General features: G+C 41.2%; 1 long non-coding RNA gene across 2 annotated transcripts in view; it reads right to left on the reverse strand.

Moving 5' to 3' along the window:
* Positions 1-235: 235 nt before the first annotated feature.
* Positions 236-16,910, reverse strand: part of LOC112149990 — a 19,918-nt gene continuing 3,243 nt past the window's right edge. Inside the window, exons 2-4 of one of the 2 annotated variants that reach the window (XR_004948951.1) lie at positions 3,434-3,534; positions 556-641; positions 236-431 (exon numbers count right to left, since the gene is read on the reverse strand). This is a non-coding gene — a long non-coding RNA (uncharacterized LOC112149990). The remainder of the gene's footprint in view (positions 432-555; positions 642-3,433; positions 3,535-16,910) is intronic. The other variant, XR_002919869.2, reaches the window with a different exon arrangement.

A 16,910-nucleotide genomic window follows, 5' to 3' on the forward strand; every position in this document is an offset into this window, starting at 1 on the left:
TTCCACATAAATAGATGTTTGTGGTTGTGAAACCTGGACGAAGGCCAATCCTGTTGCATGTTTTTCTTTATTTTGAGACTTTGCCTGGTGATCACCCACCACACGCCTGTCTGCCATTAGCGGGCCGGACCCGGAGCGCGCGGGGCCACGCCACTTTTAACCAGAGGCGGTTGCAGCGGACAGCTGCAGCTGAAACCAAACATCAAAACACCAGTCACAGATGCACACAATTAGCAACATGGTAGACATTTGGGGAGCAAAAGGTCCATAAACTCGCAACTTATTATGGTTGATCTAACATAGCTGGAGGGGAGCTGAACGTTAATGGGCTTTTAGTTCGGCTCGAAACATTCCTCCATCCCCACTTTAATGTCAAAGAAGCCTTAACTCCTGAAATCTTTCTCCAACCTTTCATGTCAGCTGAACGCCATCTTGAGCAGGTCCGTGCGTGCACGGGGAGACACAGAAAAAGAGCGTAATTACCCCGGGGGGCTGGAACATGTTTCTAATCTGAAGGAAACGCTCGGCTTCCTGTTTGTGTAAATATTTTCTTACTTTGTTTTCCGAGAGAGCGGGGAAGAATAATCGAGCTGACCTTCCTGCCCTCCTGCCTTTTCCACGGCGTGGATGAAGCGGAACTCCTGAGGTCAAAGGGGAAAATCGTAGAAACCATGAGGCACCAAACCCAGCAGGTGATGGTGGAGTCACCCAGAGGATGCTCGATACAGGAAGACCTCAGAAAGGGGCGGACTTACCATCAGGCAAAGCTAGGCGACTGCCTCAAACCTCACAGGCTAACATTTGTGTAACCAAAAAAAACCCAAATTGGCAAGTTATGTCAGAGATATCCAGCTGCACATTTAACAGGGTGAACTGTTTTTATTTTCAGGTTTTAAAATTCAGAGGGCCCCTGAACGCACCACCTCATTAGGGAGAATTCAGCAAAGATGTGCAGCAAGGGTGTGCCTGATTACTGACTGTTTTTAACAGTCAGACAGCCGGAAGGAGAGGGAAAAGACGGGGCCCAAAGCGGCGAGGTGGGGTAAGCGACCACCTGGGCCTGGAAGTGGGCGTGGCGGACGGCAAGCGCCAGGTCGATAACTGGGAGAGCACGGTGCGATAGCCTGCGCCGGGTCGACAGCCGGGAGAGCGCGGCGGGAGTGTGCGGCGGGATATCCTGTGCTGGGATAGCCTGTTATGGGTTAGCCTGCACCCGGTCGACAACCGGGAAAGCGCGGCAGGATAGCCTGTGCCGGGTCGACAACTGGGAGAGCATGGTGGGATGGTCTGCGTCGGATCGACAGCCGGGAGAGCATGTTGTGATGGTCTGCGCCGGGTCGACAACCAAGAGAACGCGGCTGGATAGTTTGCACCGGGTCGACAGCCGGGAGAGCGCGGCGGGATAGTCTGCACCGGGTCGACAGCCGGGAGAGCATGGTGGGATTGCCTGTGCCGGGTCGACAACTGGGAAAGCGCAGCAGGATAGCCTGTGCCGGGTAGACAACCAGGAGAGCGCGACTGGATAGTCTGCACCGGGTTGACAGCCGGGAGTGCATGGTGGGATGGTCTGCGCCGGGTCGACAGCCGGGAGTGCACGGTGGGATGGTCTGCACCGGGTTGACAGCCGGGAGTGCACGATGGGATGGTCTGCACCGGGTCGACAGCTGGGAGAGTATGGTGGGAGAGCGCGGCGGGTTAGACTGCGTTGGGATAGCCTGCGCCAGGTCGACAACCAGGACAGCACGGTGGAACCGTCCACTGATTGGAGCAGTTTTGGGGCAGTCGCTACGTCACAAACCTGAGCTTTTTCGAACCGCGGGTTTCCATCTGCTCCTTTTCCAACATGATTTAAATAAAGAAATACTCAGAAACACAGTTTTCATCTTAAATTCTTTAATACAGTATATGTCCCTCATGAGGAAACTGGATGTAATTGGCGGATGTTCAAACTAAAGATTCTCATAAGTGGTTTATTGCCGTTTTGAAACTTAGTCAACGTTTTTCAGTTTTTCTTGCGTTTGTTGAGGTTTCTGATTTGCGGTTTGTGGTTTTTCCATCGTTGTGGACCTCACAGTCCTCAGCACATGTCAGACACAGTCGCAAACACGCAAGCTGAGAAGTTACAAGCTTCAGTTTGACGGATCGCTCTCCTCCTCTGTGAGCGAAGCGTCGACGTGTGAGGCCGCTCTCTGACGAAAGGCAAAACAAACAGGCCGGCCCCGGCACAAAGACGCCGCCACTCAAGAGACATGCGGCAGCAAAACCCTCTGGATGCTCGTCCCCACCCCTCCACATTCACCCAAGGCCGCCGAGCCTCCCGCGGACCCCGAACACGGAGCAAAGAGGAGGAAACGATGGAGGAGGAGGAGGAGGAGGAGGAGGAGGGGAGCCGGTTCTGATTCCCATTCACTGGATGTCACTTCCTCACAAAGGCGACTGCAAGACAACGCCACTAAACCAGAGTTAATGGACTGCTTTCTCAATCCTGCAAACATGACAGGGGGAGTTTGTGTGCATGTTGAGGGGGGTGACAGTCAAATGTGCCTCATTTGAAGATGCGCATCAGCCAATGAGTCCAATTAGACAGTTGGGATGCCATAATTCTTGTTTTAAAACCAAACGTATGTTTACACCACTGAACCGAGTCATTGAGTTTTTGCGTCTAAACTGGAAACTTTTATCTTTATGTTGAAAGTGTCAAACAATTGTCATGAATTTTATCTTGTGTTCACACCAAACGTGGTTAGTGCATCAGGTGAGTCGAGTTTCAATGTTAAGTCAACGTATAGATGCAATCGGTAGTCCTGCGGTGAGATTTGAGCGTTACATGTTGATCTGGCAGCAGCGCGTCAACAGTTCAAAAACCTGAACTTTGGCAAATTTAACACCAATCAGCGATGGGCTTTGGTACGTGATGATGTCATCATCAGTGGGTGGAGTCCAACATGGAGGTTAACACTCCTACTGAACCTCAACAATAAAGAGTTCCTCTAATTTTATTCTTATCTTATTTTTTCTCTGAAAAATATGTAACAACAAGTAATCAAACTGTCACAGAGACACAGAAGTACCGCTGAAGGCGGCCATCATTCAGACGCAGCTCCTGCAATTGATGAACCTCAAGCTATTGTGGCACGTTCAAATAATACCTGTTTAGCACATTTAACGAGCATTCTTGAACACACTTTTTTATCTGATACTAGCGCATCGGGTAGATTGGTGTAAAATGCTGACGGGCACAAACCACAATTATTAATTTCTCCTCCATGATTGATTTTTAAGAAGATTTTTGTTTTGAAAAGGATGCTAATCTTGAGGCACCTCATGATTTGATTATAATTCAGGAGACATGAAACGATTATCAGTGCAGCTTTATGTTTGGCTTCCAGTCATCGTCGTTTGGAGGACTTGAGATTTTGCCAGTCTTACTTACTAAATGAGAAGTTACTGATTCTGTGGGGATTCCATCTGGATGTAGGATCGTCTGTCCTCCTGTTTGTGGCAGTGGCCCTCGCCTCTGGCTCGTCCTGCTTTCTTAGACCAATATTTGGAGAATGAAACAGGATTATTTTAAAGTCCCATTTTTACAGGTAAACAGCCATAAAAAGTTGGTTTAGGGTTTGGTTACCCTTTAAGCCCTTGATGAAGTGAAAAATTAAGTAAAAAAAAACAGGATTTTAGTTCAGTGGCCAAGATTCACATTTAAACTAAATTGAAGAGAATGTATTCAATCAGAAAAACGTTTTTCTTTATGTTTAGACAAACGAAAAACTTGAATGAACATGAAAATAACGTTGGTCTTTTGTGTAAAGTTTATCAAAAATGCGTAATTTTATAATTATTCAAACATTACAGTTGGTTTGGCATAAACAAAAAGTATTTCAACAAATGCATCACTATTTATGAAATAAAGCATTGTTTTTATTTATTTATTTTTCTTTCTTTTTTTATGAGGTTACATTAAATTGCATAGTAATAAAATGGATGGAAATCAACTTCCTGGATAAACTTTCAACTACATTAGTTGAAAACTATTATTGACAATTATCACGACTTTTAGGAAAATCAGTTGGAATTTCAACCTTTTTGTGCTTTCAATTATTACAATAAAATGCATCCCAGATTGTGTTGAAACTGTTAATTAATACAGACTACATGGTTTGTGTTTTTTTGTTTTGTTTACAAGTTTGTTTGTTGGTGTTCCTAGGGATTTTTGTCCAGGAAAATGTGTACTTTGGCTCAAAAACGTTGAAAAACACTAATCTAATCTAATCCAATTTAATCGAATCTAATCTAATCTAATCTAATCCAATTTAATCGAATTTAATCTAATCTAATCCAATTTAATCTAATCTAATCTAATCTAATCTAATCTAATCCAATCTAATCTAATCTGATCTAATCTGATCTGATCTGATCTGATCCGATCAGATCTGATCTAATCTTATTTTATTTGATCGTATTTTATTTAACTTAACTTACCTTTATACAATACAGTCTAATCTAGTCTAAATTATTTTAAAATAATCCAATTTAATCTAATCTCATCCAGTTCAGCTGAATTGAACTGAATTTAAATGAACTTAACTTAACGGAGCTTAACTTAATCCAATACAATCTATTTTACAATGATATAATTTTAAATTTGATTTAATCAAATTTTATCTAATCTCATCTCATATGATCTAATCTAATCTAGTCAAGTCTAATCTAAGTATACCCCCCCCCCCCCAAAAAAAAAACAATTGTGATTAAATTGTAAAGAAAGTGAATTGTTTGATCCCAGTGAACTGTACACATTTCACAGTTTTTCTAAATAAATGAGTCCTGATCTGTAGATCCGTCAGACTGCGTCTCTCATGAGCTTCCTGCCTGTGACGGCGGCGCCGCACAAACCAGGTCAGCGCTGCAGCAATCCATCAAAACTCCAAGCGAAGGTGTGGCAGCGCCATCCTCTCAGCCATTTGCATGTGAACATTTATGACACAAAGAGGAGCCAGACTGGGGAGAAGCAATTCTGGAGCCGTTTGTTATCCTCCCTACGGAGCCGGGCCCGAATACTCCCCCCCCCCAGCCCAGCCCACCCGGCGCCCCAAACTGAGCTCAAAGTGCGCAGCTCAGAGGCCGGAGCGGAGATGAGTGAAGATGGCATTGGTGTCACTTGGCAGGCATTCATAACCCCTTTCACCACCCCCTGCCGCCGACGGCACGGGGGAGACGCTGAGAGAAAGAGGTGCAGAGACTCGGAGCCCCAGGTACCGACCTCATTAGCAGATAAAAGCAACCTTTCTGTGCAACCCCTGACCCCGGAGGTTGCCATGGAGCCTTCCAGTCAGGCCGTGGATGGAGCATGCTGGGATGCAGGGTGGAGGGGAGGGGAGGGTGGATGTGTGCTGCAGCCAGAACCATGATGGTCCCACCCTCCTGCCTGCACTAAAAAAATCCACGTTTGATGACCTGAGCATCCAGTTTTCCACAGTTTTTAAACTTTTCTGCCTTTTTCTTCTTCAAATAGAATGAATGAACCATCCCAGTGGGATTTTTGACATATATGAGCCAAAAATCTGTGAAATGACTTTGAAACCTTCCAGTAGGAATTTGCCTTTCCGCTTCACCGACTCCCCTTAAATCATCCTCTCAATAAATCTCACACATGATAACTTTATTTTAGCCTGTGCCTAAAAAACTAAACTCTGTTTTTGTTGTAAATTTTCCATGAAAAAGAGAAAACCCGTGAAAGTCTATGTTGTGATAGGATGTGTTACATGTCGGTGGCGTGTTCGTGTATGTTTTCATGTAAGAATGAGGGGGGTGGGGGGTTGTGTCTTGGTCATGCTGACTGAGTTTTATAAGCTGTGGCTAACCCCACTCCCCACAGCTGACTGAATATTAAATAAACAGAGCCAAGTGGCTGAATTCAGACTGGAGAAGCTCTATTTCACCGGCGCGGGGGCCTCCCTCCTGGGGCCCCGCTGCAGCCGCTCTTATTCTTGGCGGCTGGACTGGAGAAATCGAGGAAGGACGGAGCGGGAAAGAAAGCTGGTGTTTGTTTGTTTGTTTGTTGGTGAAAAGTCACAATACCAACAGAGGTAGGTGGGTTTAGGAACAGAATCTGGACTGTGAAAAAAACAATCCTCTATAAAAGATCCACTCAGATGAAAATGAAGTTTTTGGTGTTTTCTGATGATGGGGAACACATGTTGAGAAAAGTAGAAAAGTTGTATTACCTGCGATAATGCTAATGTTAATGCTTTTAACTGAACGTAGTCACTGGAGATGCTGAAGCTTTTTGCAATTTACTTTAATTTCTGAAAATAAAAAAGCTATTTGCGAAATGTTAAATTTGCTGGAAATTTCATTAAAAAAAACTATGAAAAAGCACTGAAGTTGTCTCGAAATTTCTGAAAAATTTGTATTAAAATCGCTTAAAAGTCCCTAATTCATGCCAATTTTGCTAAAATATTTAGTGTGTTGCTTAAATATGAGCTAAACTCCAAGTTAGCCCAAAAAACCTCAGTAGATTCCAAATTAGCCAAAAAAGTTAGCCCATTGCTTAAATACTAGCTAAACTTCGAAATAGCCTAAAATTTTTCAGTAGCCTAAACTAAATTATTCAGAAATGTTAGCCTCTGGTTGAAATATTAGCTAAACTCCAAAATAGCATTAAAAACCTCAGTAGATGCAAAATTAGCCAAAAAATAATAATAAAGCTAACGTATAGCTTATTTACTAGCTAAACTCCAAAATAGCCTAAAATTTCTCGGTAAACTAAATTATTAAGGAACGTTAGCATGTGGCTAAAATATTAGCTAAACTAAAATTAGCATTAAAAAACCTCAGTAGCTGCCTAATTATTCAAAACAAAAATAATACAGCTAGCACATAGCTTAATTACTAGCTAAACTCCAAAAAAGCCTAAAAATCTTCAGTGAACTAAATTAGTCAAAAACGTTAGCATGTTGCTAAAATAGAAGCTAAACTCCAAATTAGCCTAAAAAAGCATGTAGACAATGAAATCAGCCAAAAGCGTTAGCATGTTGCTAAAATATTAGCTAAACTCCCCATTTTTGGAAAATCACTATAAAAGATTAAAACATAGCCCATGAATTTATTTCAAGGTTTGTTGCTAATTTATTTAAAATTCTGAAATTTGGAGACTTTCTCATTCATTTCCAGTGGAGCATATTTTGTTCAATATTTCAAAAACTATAAAGTTTATGAATACCAAAAATACAAGCAGTAACGTCCTGAACGAGCTGAAAACAAACGGAAAGGAGCAGCAGAATCACTATAGTGTGAATGATTACTAACTGTACGGCTGGAGAGCTCCAACATTGCTCGCCATTTTGTTGCACAGTAATGTTAGGTCAGGGTTGTGAGGGGCTGCAAGTGTGTAAACAGAGAACTCTCAGCAACAGAAAGGGAATTTCCCATGTTAGCATCAAGCTAGCAGACTTTAGCATCATCCATTAGCTCCATCTCTACTTTTGTGAATTGATTGTTGATCCATTAAGCTTAAATTGATTCAAATTGACTAATTGATTTTTTCAATCCAGCCCTGCAAAAAAACAGATAGAAAACTTGAAAAACAGACATTGTAACTGAAAAAAAAATTGTTTTGAAAATTTGAAAAAAAAAATCCTGAAAACTTGAAATAAATCTTGAAAAATTTGGGGAAAAAAACTGAAAATTTGAATAAAAAAAAACTAATAATGTAAAAATTACCAATTGAAGAATAATATATCCATCAGTAAAAGCTGCTGTTTTGAATTTTTAACTTTTTTTTTTATTGCTTTTCTGAATCTTCACTTTCACTTCTCAGTTTACACTTTCAATTCTGATTTTTGCTGCTGAGCCTAATTTTACATGGGGGCGGGGCTTAAAAAACCCCAAAAAGAAGCAGAATCCCCTCCTTGTTGCTACACCTGATTTACCAGTGTGAACATCACCAGCTGTCGGTGTGAATGCAACATGATAACTGTACATACAGTTCCAATAAAAACAATAAAAACACTCAACTTTTTGAATGTTTTATAACATTTTAAAAGAACAAAAGGTAATTGTATCGTTTGTCACTGTTGTATGCAACTTCAACTCTTTAATCTTCGATGTTTTTTTTCCAAAAGTAGATTTTAGCATTCTATAGACTTAAAATAGATGGACAAAAACTTTTACAAGTCTTTTTATAAACTTTTTTTTACCTTTAATTTTGCCTTTCTGTCAGAAAATAAGCATTAAATAAAACAGACTTCTGATATGTTTATCAGTGCAGTAGTATAGTACACACCGACTGTTTGAGCCTTCATTAAGGTTCCACAGTTTACCTTGTTAAGGTGAATCCATATGACTACATGTGTCATTGAATGAAAGCTTTTACACTGTTATTTTCTATGATAGTTTTACAGTGAAGTGAACTTACTCAGATATTTGGTAAAGTTAAGGAACTCTACTCTGGTTGTCGAATGTGCTTCAATCCGGAAGTTCAATGGCGGCTTTGTTGCTTTGATTTTTCTTTGAATCTAAAACATGTAGTCAGCAGTTTGAGCAGTGGAAACGTCTGTTACTGTAGCTTTCTGTTCATTATTAAAAAAATCTGATTATAAGCAGGGTGCTGTTTTATTTTTTGGGGGGTCCACAACAAACCCAACATGTGGTTGTCAGCTGGGAAAACTATGAGCCGTTCTGTGTGGAAATGGTTGGAGTTTGAGGAAGGGAAACATTTATCAGCCAAAAATAATATATATTTGTGTTTTTAGCTGGTAAACTGATCTATAGGGAAAGATTTACATTAAGGGATGTTTGATTTTAGGAGAAGATACACAATATCTAAAACTTTTAAAGCAAAAAAAGGATAGTTTCAACAGTTTTCTGGACTTTAACGACGTCTTGATCTCAGTTTGTACTTGATTTCTGTTTGTTTGCTTTGTGCTATTTTTTTCTTTCACTTCTGTCAGTTTTTTTGGAATTATTTGACATTTTTTTGTCTTTGAATCGTTTTTTTCAGACTCCACCATTTGACCTCCTGTTGTGTTCAGGACAGGTATATCGCTCACACCTGGTCCGTGTTCATCAGCACACCTGCACCATGTTTTGTCATTACCTCAGCGTCTATATTGTTCTCCAGCTCGCCTGTCTTCTCTTTTCTCGTTTGGTGACTTTGTTGAATCGGTTTATTAGATAAACATCCGTCAGTCTCAGATTTTTACCTTTTTGAGCATTTTTGTTATCAATAAATGACATTAAAACAATAAGATTGAATAACTATAACTCACAACATTTTTAACATGGAAACTCTCCTCATAAATCCAAATATGGACAAAAAAATCCATAAAATATGGACAATATGTAAAATCAGCTGTTTGTGAATCAAGCTTTAGTCTGTATGCTTTCCAATTTTATTGACCCCTTTTTTAAGGGCTTTCTTTAGTTTTGTTTATCCTTTTTTTGTGTGTGCATGTATAATTTATTTTTTTGGTCAAATGAAAAAGCAAGAATGTACTTATTAATCTAATTACTTGAATTCTTGAGGAAAAAAAAAATGAAGAAAGTGGATCAAAAACTTGCAGCTTTGTTTCACAAATAAAAATAAACTTTTTATTGAAACGTCACATTTAATAGTCTTAAATTACAGTTTAGGTTGTGCTAAGACAGTCGTTTATAAAGTTTTAGGTGAACAAACATCTACATTTTAATAAAAAAAAAACATTTTGGTTTGAAACAAAACATTTGAAACTGAATATTCAGTTTTACTGTATTCTACTTATTCTGATTGTTTTTTGTGACCTTGGAAAAATGTGATTTAAATATACTATATAAACTCTAAATATATCTTTACAGTTTTATGCATTAAAAGTTTCCTGTCTAAGTTCTTCATAGTGCACGTGTCAAAATCAAGGCCCGGGGGCCGGATCCGGCCCTCCAGATCATTTTATTTTATTTATTATGATTAATTAACTGGAGCTTATTTCTAACTTGTATAATTTTGACAAAATATATTTTTATAGAGAGTAAAATATTGAAAGTTATTTAAAGTTTATTTATTCTGGAATAATATTTCTGTCATTTTTGATTCATTAAAGTTTCGTTTTAAAAATTCAGTTTTAGAGTGTTCAGTAAATGTTGATCCTGGTTGACCTGCGATCTAAGGTGTGTTTTGGATTTTGCCCTCCTGTGCGATTGAGTTTGACACTCCTGCTATGGTGGATGTATAAAGCTGCTGGTTCAAAACCTCCTCTGATGAACCGGATCTTAAAATGAAGCGGTTCTGCAGACTGGGACTAGCATCAATGTTTTTTTGTTTGATGGCACCAAAATCTGCGTCAGACCTCCCACATTTTAAATGTTCCTGCAGTCATACTCAGGTAGGGGCTGCAGTCACGGAAACTCTGTTTCATGTCGACTCGTACATGTTTTCAAAGAGTGAATGAAAAAAGGAAGACAAAAAAAACTGAAGTGTTTGTGTCGACATCACAGAGGAAGAAAGGAAACGCAGAGAGGAGGCGCTCGCTCAAACTCTGGCTGGACTCTGCTTCCCTCTCCTGCATCCAGTCAGCGTCTCCTTGTGTGGTCCCGAGCTCCGAGTCATTCCCAAACAATCGGCATTAATCCAGGGAGCGAGGGGGCCGGGGGCACAGCGCTGCCAGAGCGCCATCGCTCTGGTCTGTGCGACACACGTTACACAACAGCCTCTGTACTCACAAAGACACACAGCCGTGCCCCCTTGTTCCCTTTGATGGGGTTTGGTGCAGGAGTGTGTGGAGCGATGCGGCACTTTGACTTAAGCTCGGGCGGCGATGAAGAAGTGCTTTCTTTACCCCTTAGCAGAGCTGGGACATATTTCCGGCTTATTTCTGGCTGAGTTTGTTCCGTTTTTTTTTCACTATTTGGGGGGAATTCTTGCCACCTGAAGGAACAGCAGGAACGAAATCTACTCCAGACCTGCTGCCTGTGTTTCTGTTAGTAAAAGTAAAACCATGCCTGGAAGGTGACAAACGGGAAGAAGCAAAGATGATAGTAGAGCTTCACATATGAGTTCTCATTTGCAAAAGAAAACAAAGCAACATTCAGGTTTTAAATCTACCAAGAAGGAATATTTTTTTGAGTCGATCTACTTGCTAACATCTTTCTTTACTGATGTAATTTTGGAAAACTGGAGTCAAAAAGAAAAATAAATAAAAAGCTCAGTTTCCCAGTTATATTTCCCATGATGCATTAGATACCAACAGACATCTGTGGTCATACACTTCCAAATACTATGAACGAGACCTGCTCTCTACTCAAAAACAGCGAGTACAAATATACAGACGCTGGTTGAACCAAAAATGTCTCTCATGCTGCGTACACACCGGCCATGTGATGCACGTTCAAGAACTCTCTAACGCCTCGTTTCCACTGACCAGTCCAGACCTGACTGGACTTCAGAGCGTTTCCATGACACATGGATCAGTTAAACGGGTCCGACTGGTACCATTTCTATTGGTCGTAGGTCCAGAGAAAAATTTAATGGACCTGTTGAGGTGTATTCACACCTGATTCGTGCGGCAGAGTCGGCCAGCTCCCATGTTAATCAATGGTCCAGAAGAGCTCTGAGGCGAATTGAAGCCCCGCAGCGTGAATTGGGCGGCACGGCCAAAATGTAAATACCTGAAGTTTGACAAATTGCTGCGTTGCATCAGCCAATCAGGAACTCTGCTTTGGGAACGTGACTTTTCCTGTGACTCGATCAGCGGGTAGAATATTAATCTAAAACGAGCGTTTTTCCTTTACCCGTTTGAGCCGCAGGTTCTCAGAGCTCATCCAACTGCATTTGGGTGAAGGCGGGATACATTCTGGACAGTTTGGCGACTTTCACCCCTGGGGTGGAGCTTACTCGCTTGATATGCCGGCAGACGGAGAGACGCTGCAAGGTTCGGAGGTTGCCAGCTCGGGTCTCATGGAGGCATTTAAAAAAAAAAAAAAGGAAAAAAAGTCTCCTGATTTTTATTTTCCCCCCTCGGGTTAATAAGAGAGAGTGAGCATTCAATCTGAGCCACAGAGACGCAGAAACACAGCGGAAGCGGCTGTCATACAGACACAGCTGGTAAAATCTTTTAATAATTATTATAACCCAAAGATGGAGACATGATTACCGATGTATTTGTGTAAATCTTTACAATAAAGGAACCTTATTCCTCAAAAATGTTTGTCTTCAATTCATTCTAAGTGAGACGTCCACAGATAGAGCTGGTAGCTCCTCCCACATGCGGCTGAGGCAAATAACACATTTTTTGACAGGCGGCGAGCAGCGAATTCCCCACGTGGCGAAAGAGGGGCGGGGGCACACGAATTTGTCTTGCGAATCACATTCAGTGTGAAACCACCTTGAGGGCAGGAAGGTATTACGCCAACGGCAAGCGTCCGACCGGCGCTTTTCCAGACTCGAGATCCAAACGGAACATTTTTTTTCCTCTTTACGGCTGTATTCTTCTTTGTCCCCCGCAATTTTCTTGCAAAGACTAATTCTGTACATACGGTATTCCCTCTTATTAGGGGGGTTGGGGACCGGGGACTCACCGAATCCTCAGCGATGCGGTTTCAAGCAACCACTTTCAAAGAAAAGTCCATGCAAACGCATGTATGTGCGCATTTTAGGCTTCCACGTTCAGAATTCTCACGCTCATGTATAAGCTCAAGGGCCAGTGTCCTACATGTTTTCCAGAAATCCTACCTTATCTGCTGCAGATTACCTGGATCAGGTATGTTTAGCCAATAAGGAGCTTCAACAGCAGGTTGGTCAGAAAACATGTAGGTCACCGGCCCTCGAGGCCTGGAGTTTGACACCTCTGTTCTACGTACATAACGCCCGTTCAATGAAGATGCGTTGAAAGCTGTAACCTCCAAACTGGAGGAGTGGCTACAGCAGATCCCTGGAAAGACCTCAGACATCTCAGTCCGGAAAGGCGCAGAACAGCTTAGATACTGCAGGACTTTCCCCGTTCTCAGGTGGAGGACAGAGCTTGGAGGAGAAACCACCCGCGGAGGGAAAGAAGGAAGTTTGATTTGATTTAGCATTTAGTCACTTTTATTTCTCCATAGAGGTGAACTCTTAAAAGTCCGTCTAAAGTTGGATTTTCAGCTTCAGTCCGATTTTCTTCCCTTTTCTTTTCCAGTCAGCAGGTTTATCCAGGTTTGTTTCTGCTCCCAGAGGCCTTTCTAGTTGGCTGAACTCTTGCTTGTGAACGCCAGTGAACGTGCACATCCCTCCACCTCCGTCAGTCACGTGCACGCCTACGGATCTGGACTCCGGCGGGGATCGGCCTCACATGTAATATTCCTGGCAGTGCTGCGGCTAAATTGCTGTAATCAGCCATTTCTTTAATTCGTCCATTTACCCGACCTCGGACATTCATCACTTTTATTCGTTTCTGGGCTCGCGGATGATGAATTGGAGCGTTTGAGGCTCCATCTAAGTGCAGAAAACACGAGGGGGGCCCAGCCGGTCTGAGCTAATAACTCGCTCTGACCCCCCATTACTCACTTCAGCTCCAACTGACCTGGAGAAGACATGTCAGGCTCCGCCCTCTTTACTCTTCATCCACACAGGCCAGACGACGAGGTGTGGATGAAGAGTAAAGAGGGCCATCCGTTATGGCCATTACTGTAATTGTAGTTGGCGTTGTTAATTGTTTTTTGCTCTAATGAGGGAGGGGTGGTGTAGGCTGCTGTGATGCAGTTAGAAAGGCAGAAAAAATGGGGGGGGGAGACAGGGACCAGGGGGGAGGAAGAAGCAGGAGTACGGATTGAATTGTCAGTCCAGGTTATGATTAGGAGGCACAGATGCGGCCATGTGAGAAATGAATTTCATGCCTGTTGAGTCTGAGATTTCTCCTGGAATGTGAGCGTTCGCTGCAGACCAAGTCTTCACAGCGGGGGGTTGGAGGGGTCTGGAGGGACTGGTAATGTGGACACAGTCCTGCGTTTGTCCCCATTATTGGTGTAGAACGGTTTTTCTATGCATCATCCTGAAGTGGCGGTTCTTCATACTGACTTTCACACACATGGAAAGAGTCGTTACGCAACAACTTTCACTGATCCTGTCAGTCGGTCCAGATCAGAAACGTGCACTCGGTGGTTTTCAACAAAAACATCTGTCCTGTTCCACCTCTGTGTGGAGCCAAAGTCAAATTTGACCCTCAAAAAATAGGAGAGGAAGGGGAAATTCAGCTGTACAAAGTAGATTTAGGGTGTAGTCATTGTTTTCCAAGTCACAAGTCGAGTCAAAAGCAAGCAAGTCCAAGTTGAGTTCCGAGTCAACAGCAGGCATGTCCAAGTCGAGTCCCTAGTCAAAAGCAAGCAAGTCCAAGTGGAGTCCCGAGTCAACATCAGGAAAGTCTAAGTCTTGTCCCGAGTCAACAGTAAGAAAGTCAAGTTCTAAGTCAACAGCAGGCAAGTCCAAGTTGAGTTCCGAGTCAACAGCAGGCAAGTCAAAGTTGAGTTCAGAGTCAACAGCAGGCAAGTCAAAGTTGAGTTCAGAGTCAACAGCAGGCAAGTCCAAGTCGAGTTCAGAGTCAACAGCAGGCAAGTCCAAGTCGAGTTCAGAGTCAACGGCAGGCAAGTCCAAGTTGAGTTTCGAGTCAACGGCAGCCAAGTCCAAGTTGAGTCCAGAGTCAACAGCAAGCAAGTCCAAGTCGAGTCCAGAGTCAACAGCAAGCAAGTCCAAGTCGAGTCCAGAGTCAACAGCAGGAAAGTCCAAGTCTTGACCCAAGTCAAAAGTAAGAAAGTCGAGTTCTAAGTCAACAGCAGGCAAGTCCAAGTTGAGTTCAGAGTCAACAGCAGGCAAGTCCAAGTAGTTTCCTGAGTCAACAGCAGACAAATCAAAGTCGAGTCCCTAGTCGACAGCAGGCAATTTGAAACCCGAGTTAACAGCAGGCAAGTCCGAGTCAAGTCCGTTATGAAGGTGAAATTATTATTTGCATAGAATAAGAAAGTTGCCAAACCGTTTTCATCCATATTAAGATAATGAATTTTACAGATTTTTTAAAGCCTTTAAGAAGTATTTAAAAACTTGTGAATCATTTCTGCATTGCATTTTGTTTCTTTCTGCCATTCTAGCTGCCCCTATGTTTTCCCGCCGCCCTGGGTCGGCGCCGCCTCTCCACTTCCTGCTCATTCCTTTGGACGTTAGAAGCCCAGAAACTCCAGCCAATCAAATAAAAGCTCACAGCTGAAATGAATTGGCTCTAAAATGGAGCAGAAAACCTCAAACGATCCAAATGACAGGTGGAGTTCATCGTGGTTCAGTGAAGACGATTCAGACTTTTACAGTTAATTCTAATTAATTTCTCAGGCGGTTTGAAAGAGTTTTGAGTTGATTGTCTTGACAGAGGGAAGCTGAGCACGCAGAATTAAACGTGAAGGCTGAGTGTTCCTGTTGCTGCCTGTTCCTCGATCACAAATAAATTAAAGATGCTCCAACAGTAAAAGCTGAGATTCCATTTCACTCTGTGAAAAATAATCTGTTCATTTGGCAATATTGGTATGGATTTCAAATGCTGCCCAAATTGTTTTAAAGTAATTAATTATAAGCAAACATGTAATTCAGTGTCTTACTTTGTTGCACCATAACAAACCTCTGATCTTGTGAGAACCGTCTTGTGTTTTAGTTTATTTTATTTATTTGAAACATAGGAAAATAACAGATTAATCAGTACTTTTGGTAATACTACGCCAGAGTATTAGGACCACTTTATAAAGACAAAATTATTTTTAAAATTACGACTAAATCTCTTAAATTTACGAGAAAAAAATTGTAACTGCTAAATTACGAGAATAGTCGTATATTTTTTACTTTAAAAGTCAGGCTAAATTTACGACTTTAAATCTCGTAGATTTACAAGTTGTTTTTTTTGTAAATTTACAAGATTAAAAGTAATAAATTTACGAGAAAAACACTCGTAAATCTACCAGATTTAAAATCATAAAATTTCCCCCCAAAAAACCCTCGTAAATCGACAAGATTTAAAGTCCTAAATTTATGAGAAAAACATTTGTAAATCGACAAAATTTAAAGTCGTAAATTTACGAGACAAACATTTGCAAATTGACAAGATTTAAAGTCGTAAATTCATGAGAAAAAACTCGTAAATTGACAAGATTTAAAGTTGTAAATTCACGAGAAAAAACTTGTAAATTTACATGATTAAAATTTATAAATATGCGAGATTTAAAGCCGTAAATTTAATAGAAAAAACTCGCAAATTTACAGGATTAAAATTCGCAAATGTAGGAGATTTAAAGTCGTAATTTTATGAGAAAAAAAAATTTGTAATATTACTTTTTTTTTGGTGGCCCTAATACTCCATCGTATAATACAGTGCAGTTTAGATAGAGAATGAATTGGTTTGATTTCTAATGTAACATTAAATTTTGTAAACTAAACTAAATTTGCAAGAAAAAAAACATGTTTTTTTGTTTCAAATAATTTAAACCCAACAATAATAGAAATGTCAGTTACACTGTTATACAGTATCCCAATTCTTATTTATTTTAGTTTAACCCACTTTGGTTCAGGGGCCACATTCAACCCGTCTGATCTCAAGTGAGCCAGAGCATTAGCATAATAGAAAAACAACCTGTGTTGAACTCACTGCACGCTAAAAAGAAACTGTAGCTGCCTGGCATATGTTAAAAAAGTATTTATTTAATTTTAATTCTCAAGACTTAAAAAATATTCGCTGAATTATTTTTTTTTTTAAGCATAAAAACACTTTCCGGAACCGGGAATCGTACTCGCAAACTCCGCAGAGGTGCTGACAATAGAGCTAATGTTTGACACAAGTGCCAGATGGTAGATTAGTTCAGAGCCTTTCCCGGTGTAGGTACCACATCTACTCGGGGTGTCAGAACGGCTCGGGGGCCTGCGACAACTGATG

Source organism: Oryzias melastigma, linkage group LG13, assembly GCF_002922805.2.
Source record: "Oryzias melastigma strain HK-1 linkage group LG13, ASM292280v2, whole genome shotgun sequence".
In the NCBI taxonomy this organism is placed as follows: domain Eukaryota; kingdom Metazoa; phylum Chordata; class Actinopteri; order Beloniformes; family Adrianichthyidae; genus Oryzias; species Oryzias melastigma.